This window comes from Zootermopsis nevadensis, unplaced genomic scaffold, assembly GCF_977971745.1.
Source record: "Zootermopsis nevadensis isolate Lab colony 2312 unplaced genomic scaffold, Znev_1.0 Znev_ptg000001l, whole genome shotgun sequence".
Taxonomy (NCBI): Eukaryota; Metazoa; Arthropoda; class Insecta; order Blattodea; family Termopsidae; genus Zootermopsis; species Zootermopsis nevadensis.
Window position 1 is genome coordinate 11,093,671 of NW_028259133.1, and position 6,552 is coordinate 11,100,222.

The following is a 6,552-nucleotide window of genomic DNA, read 5'->3' on the forward strand; positions in this document are numbered from 1 at the left end:
CTGACTGTTCAGACCTGCTGTTAGAAGTGTTCTGAAATGCTTCAGGCTTCAGGAATAAAGAATTATTTTTTGCTTTGTAGATACACTATTTCCAATAATGTATTCATCCGTGTGTCCGTTTGAGTCTTCGAAATTATTTGAACTCATAAAAAATGCGCTAATTTTTGTAAGCTTCTATTGAATTTAAACACGCCAACTACAACTGAATAAGATGAACAAACACTAAGATGAATTGAGTTTGTAAATATACAATAATATTTATTTATTTATTCGTGTTTTTCCGTCTAATCACAATTGTATATAAATAAAATTATACATAAGATATTAAAATATCATTTACATATTTGGTACAACCTTTTACTACATGTTTCGGTTACACTGAACCATCTTCAGGTGTAAAGTTAAAAGTTAAAATTATAATCTTATAAACTAAAACTTAATTACTGTTGTTGTGTAACTTCTGATGATATTTACTTCCAAATTCATTGGAGTGAGGGTATAATTTGAAGTGATAGTGGTTTAACATTGGCCTGTAACGTAAATAATTTAAAATATTTTTAATTATTACTGAACTTGAAAGAACGAGTATAGAAGACAAGATGTAATAAGGTAAAAATAAATAAAAATGGAAGGTAAAATGTAAAAATGAACATACCAAGGAAGAGCGTAGATATGTCTTGAAGGTATTCAGAAGTACTAACGTATCCGAGGAGAACTGGATCAATACTGATCACTTATAGAGAGAGTAGGTGAAAGGTGGTTGTTGAGATTGGGGTCGAGTGTCTGAAGGACATTGAAGATGGGGTTATTAAGGTATATGTTATTATCGTTTAGGCAAAGGTTTTGTTTAAATGTTTGTTGTATATAATATAACAGGAACAATGGATATTTTAAAATAGTACAAAATAAAAGACATAGAGATACAATAGAACAATATTATATACAACAAACATTTATAGATTAAGATTATAATTTTAACTTTTAACTTTACACCTGAAGATGGTTCAATGTAACCGAAACATGTAGTAAAAAGTTGTACCAAATATCTAAATGATATTTTAATATCTTATGTATAATTTTATTTATATACAATTGTGATTAGACGGAAAAAAACACGAATAATTAAATTTTAATTCACAATATGACGCAATTATATCAAAATATTTATTTATGTTACATAAACAGTACAATACTTTGCTTGTCATTGTAATGTCGGCATCTTGTACGCTGTTCTAGAACAAATCACATAACTGGAATGGAGCGGACTCAACGTTCAGATTCCATTCATCAGACACGACAGCCATCTTGAAGTAATTGAGAAACCCACATCTAATTTTCTGGCGAATTAAAAGTGTCTTACCACGTACTAAGTTATGTCACGAAATTAAGTAACGATCCACAATTACAGGAATTTGCTCGGCGAATATCTAAATCAGCAGCGAATGGAAATTAAAACAGAATAGAGAAGAATCATTGCTGTTGCATTGTTCTTTTTAAATTATAAATTGGGTGCAGAACAGAAAGGTCTACACACAGAAAACTGTCTGTGGCGTGAATGAATGAAGCATTTCTTCCGCCAACGTTTCGAGAGCCATCTCTGCTCTCATCCTCAGGGCAGCTGCAAAACGAAACTGGTCCTATGTAGCTCGCTCGCCGATGGGAACGTTGGCGGAAGAAATGATTCATTCACCATTCAGCCACCTGACCCGAGAGACTTTCATCAACTTCAGTCGCCGCGACGTTTCACTTTACACATCAGTCTCATTAGACTTAGATTTGGCATACTTAATTCTAGACTTTCGTTACAAATCCCACACGAATAAAGTATTCAGTTGTCCCTACATAGGCCTATAGGTACACGTTTCGATAATTTAGCCATTTTCTTCTTCATTAACGAGGCGTATCTTACATTTCGCAACTGTGTTTGGCGTACTTTGGCTGCTGCAAGTAGTTTACCTTGAGGGAGGGTAGAGTGTACAGTGTAGAGTAGCCCAACAGCAGCGGTTGCCTATCCAGGGGTTGGAGGGGAGAGAAAGCAGTCAAGTCGGCGTGAGCGTATCAATCTAATGGGGTAGACCCTTTTTGATAGGAAACACAAATTCGGTTTTCTTACCTGCATCCATACACATTAACGGGGATTATCTTATTTTACTTTTTTTACAGACCTACTTTTTGTATTAATACATTTGTGTTTTCTTTACAAGAACGTTTCCACAGTGCAGACCCTTTAGAAAAATAAGGCTCTAGTGCCTGCCATGACAGTATAACCATACTGGCATATTTTTGTAATCTTGCAATTACTGCTGAATTTCCAACGATGGCAGTGGCAGGTAGTAAAATCAGAATCATTTTCAAGAAAGTTTGAAAGTAAAAGGAAAATCATAATACTTGGAAGCAGTCATGGGAGGGATATTGGACCCATGCTTAATGAAAATCTGGGCAATAAGTTTGATATAGTTAGTACTTTTAAGCCAAATGCTCCTCTTGCAAATGTCGTTGAGGACCTGGGGAAGCTTGGTAAAGGCCTTACCAAGCAAGATCATATTCTTATAGTGGGAGGGCCAGGTAATAGCCTGGATAGGAATAAAAAATACTCAATAGAAAAGGATGTCGACTTCATTGCAAAGAGGACTACCAACACAAATGTGGGACTTGTCAACCTCTTCAGCAGGCACGACAGGCCGTGGATGAACGAGAGGGTTAGGAGAGTGAATCTTCGGCTTGATCGAGCCCTGATGGGGCGTGACACGTCTCACATTGGTGTCATTGACACGGCTTCTCTTGTGAGAGGTGACTACACAACACATGGCCTATACTTAAATTCCTTGGGCAGAAGGAGGCTGACGCATCTGATTGCTGGAAGAATATGTGGTGGCCATGTGTCAAGTGTTAGCAACATTCCTGTTATTACCCATGTCAGAACCTCGCCTTTTTTAGCTTAAAATCAAAAGCACAGAGGTGCTTGACATATATTGATTGCAATTTCCTTGGTCATAAAGTTCGCAGTAAAAATGTTAACCCAATAAATTCATTAAATATCTTTCATCAGAAAAAATAAAAGTGATGAGTTAAAACATTCTTTGAAAATAGACAGCATAAATCCCCATATATTGTGCCTAAGCGAACATCACATGGTTGAACAGGATTTGCTGCACCTCACATTAGATGGTTATTCATTAGGTTCCAGTTTCTGTAGACAAAACCTGCAGAGGGGAGGAGTATGTATTTTTGTTAAGAAAGACCAATGTTTCAACAAAATTGATATTTCACAACACTGTAAAGAACAGGATTTAGAAATTTGTGCAATTCGGCTAGAGACAAAAACAGCTAACTTAGTTATATTAAGCCTATACAGAGCTCCATCAGGTAATTTTCAACAATTTCTAAAGGGACTAGATGCTACTCTAAAGTATCTGTATAATCCAAAAACTGAATTTTTAATCTGTGGCGACATGAATGTAGACTATCTAAATGAAAACTGCCGGAAAAAACATTTAAACTCACTACTAGCAACATATAATTTGATGCATACTGTAAATTTTGCAACAAGAATTCAAAATGACTCAAGAACAGCAATTGATAACATTTTTGTGGATAGTATAAGACTTAGCTCAACTTCTGCTTCTCCCATAATAAATGGACTATCAGACCATGATGCCCAGTACCTTATGATTAATAATATTGCTGCAGATACCAACTTAATACCTTTGAAGCAGAAGAAAAGAAAAGAAAAGTAAATAATGTAACCATCATGCAGTTTCAGCTTCTTCTGAAGAATGAAACATGGGAATCTGTGTATGAAGTCAATGATTCCAACAAAAAGTTCAACTCATTTTTGTGTACTTTTATAAATATTTTTGAAGCTAGTTTCCCTATTACATATGAAACTATAGGCAAAATAAAGAATGACTGGATTACGCAAGGAATAAAAATATCTTGCAAGAATAAAAGGAGTCTGTTTATCTACAGTAGGAACAGTAAAGACCCAAATGCAAGAGCATTTTATGTTAAGTATTGTAAAATTCTGAACAATGTTATAAAAGAGGGTAAAAAGCAGCATTACAGTAGACTTATAGCAAAATCAGACAATAAAATAAAAACAACATGGAACTTAATAAAAAGGGAGACAGGAAAAATATATTTATCAGAACAGATGCCATCTCTTCTAATAAATAATGAAAAAGTAAATGATCCTGGAACAGTGGCTAATGCCTTCAATAAGTTTTTTCTAACAATTACTGAAAGCTTAAATTTAAATCAAACAGGGACAGAAGATGCTGTTTCCATTTTAAAAGCTTCATTCCCTGTAAAATTTTCTGGCCTTAATATCATTCCAACCACCGAAACTGAGGTGAAAAGTGTAATAAATTCCCTCAAATCAAAAAACTCATCAGGTTATGATGAAATAACAAGTAAAATTTTGAAGGCTTGTTCAGCTTCAGAATTAGTTTGAAAGAGTTCTTGGTTATTTACAATAAAGTTCATTAATGAGAATATGTATTCACATGCTAAATCACAGAAAATTCCTCCAACATGCATTTTTTGGTTAATAGATATAAGCACATTGTCTGTTAGCTTGAAGGCTGCATCTTCAGTGGATACACCTTTCCTGAAGTCAAATTGTTCCTGGACTAATATGTTGTTAGCATGCATATGATGACTTAATCTATTGTACATAATCTTCTCAAGCACTTTAGAAAAGGTAGTTAAAAGTGAAATTGGTCTGTAATTTGTCACACTGGTTTTGTCCCCTTTCTTGTACAGTGGTCGTACTACTGATATTTTAAGGCGGTCCGGGAAAATGCCTGTGTATAGACCAATTGCCAACCTCTCATGTTTTCAGAAGAGTGCATATTATGCAGGGATCAAAATTTTCAACAGTCTACCATCTAATCTCACAAGTCTTGTAAATAAAAAAGCACAATTTAAACCAGCATTGAAAAGATACTTAATTACACACTCCTTTTACTCTGTCGATGAATTCCTAATGTCTACAAGTAAGTCGTAATTTATCCTTTGTTTGTATTTTTGTGACATTTATATGACTTGTATTTGTATAACATGTATTGTATTATTATGACTTATTCTACATCCTATTGTCATCTGACTAACTTATGAATCCATGGAATGTAATAAAGATGTATGTATGTAAGTGGTAACAATTATTTAATACCATAAGCCATTCGTTTTAATTCTGCACAAACTTAAAATTCAACTTCGACGTAAGTCCACAATACATCCACAGACAAATAAAATTGCTGTGAATTATTTTATAGTCCAGCTCGGCGCAGACCCATGCAGTTTTTATAGACTTTTGACATAAATACCTGGACTTTTAGGTTATAAAATACTTCGTTATGATGTCCTGATAGAACCACAAGTTCTATTTTAGTACGCCTATTATGACAGATGGAACAGAAACTTACCTGTGATACTGTAGGCCGATTTACAAAAAGGATCCATCAGCATTCAAACACAGCAAATAGAACAGCTACGTCTCACTGCGATACTTTGGCTTCGTGTGGCGTACTTACGACGACTGAGGGGTGAGAGGTGAGGGCGGTAAGTCTCCACCGCCCACGTCAAACTAGTGACTAAACTATTCCACGTTCATAATTAAAACTTGTAGGTATTTTGATACATTAAGAACATTTTTAAATTACGTGCTAACACTGGATAAAATGACACAATTCATACAGTTAAAAGACAGAACTTTAACTAAGTAAAACTGAATTAATTTCGCCAGCAGTGGATTTGATCGTGTGTATGGTGGAGGACAGGTGACTGTGCTATGCATTTCGTCATTTAGCCTCTAGACTTCGATTTAGACATGTGGACGCTAATTGTACTATAAATACGAGAAAAACTTTGTTGGTGTTTATTAAATGTTATCAAAGCCTGCCTATATTATGGGATACGAACCATGTGGCGAAACTAAGAGTGAGGCAATTATGAAGTTCTCGATAAATTTAAGCAAGTGAAAAAAAAATGCTATGAGGGAGGCCGTGGTTCGAAAAATCAACACCATGCGCTCGGCAGCAGACAGTTGAACAGACAGACTCAAAACGAATAGGCCCCAAAAATACTACCAGCGTGCTAACGAGCCTACTGACGAGTCGATTAGAAGACATTAAGATCGCGTGATTTGTGTATCTACATGTCAAAACTAAGCAAGAAAACTGAAGTCAAAGTTTTATTAATACTTGTCCTTTGACAAATAATAGACGAGGGCTGGTTATATATACGAGGTGCGATCAGAAAGTTTCCAGACTGTGTCAATAGAGGGCGAACCGGATGTAGTACGAGCTTCTGCCGCTAGGGGGTGCGGCCTACATTCATAGTGAATCAGTGTGCCAGCCGGCATCATCGAATTAGCATTTGTTTCTTAGTTACGGGCGTTTTGGTAGTGCATTACACCGACCCTCCTGCGATTTCGGAATGGCGTGTGCATCAAATTTTGCCAAAGACTCGCCAAAACGGCTACGGAAACCTATGAAATGCTAAAGCAAGCATTTGGGGAGTCCGCAATGGGTCGTGCACAAACTTTTGTGT

General features: G+C 35.7%; 1 protein-coding gene across 6 annotated transcripts in view; it reads right to left on the reverse strand.

The window, feature by feature from the left end:
* The window catches only part of LOC110829914 (uncharacterized), a 540,512-nt gene extending 534,674 nt beyond the window's left edge, over positions 1-5,838 (reverse strand). For all 6 annotated transcript variants that reach the window (XR_015533586.1, XR_015533588.1, XR_015533590.1 and 3 more), the window contains exon 1: positions 5,427-5,838. The gene's annotated coding sequence lies outside the window, so the exon portion shown is untranslated. The remainder of the gene's footprint in view (positions 1-5,426) is intronic.
* Positions 5,839-6,552: the final 714 nt, after the last annotated feature.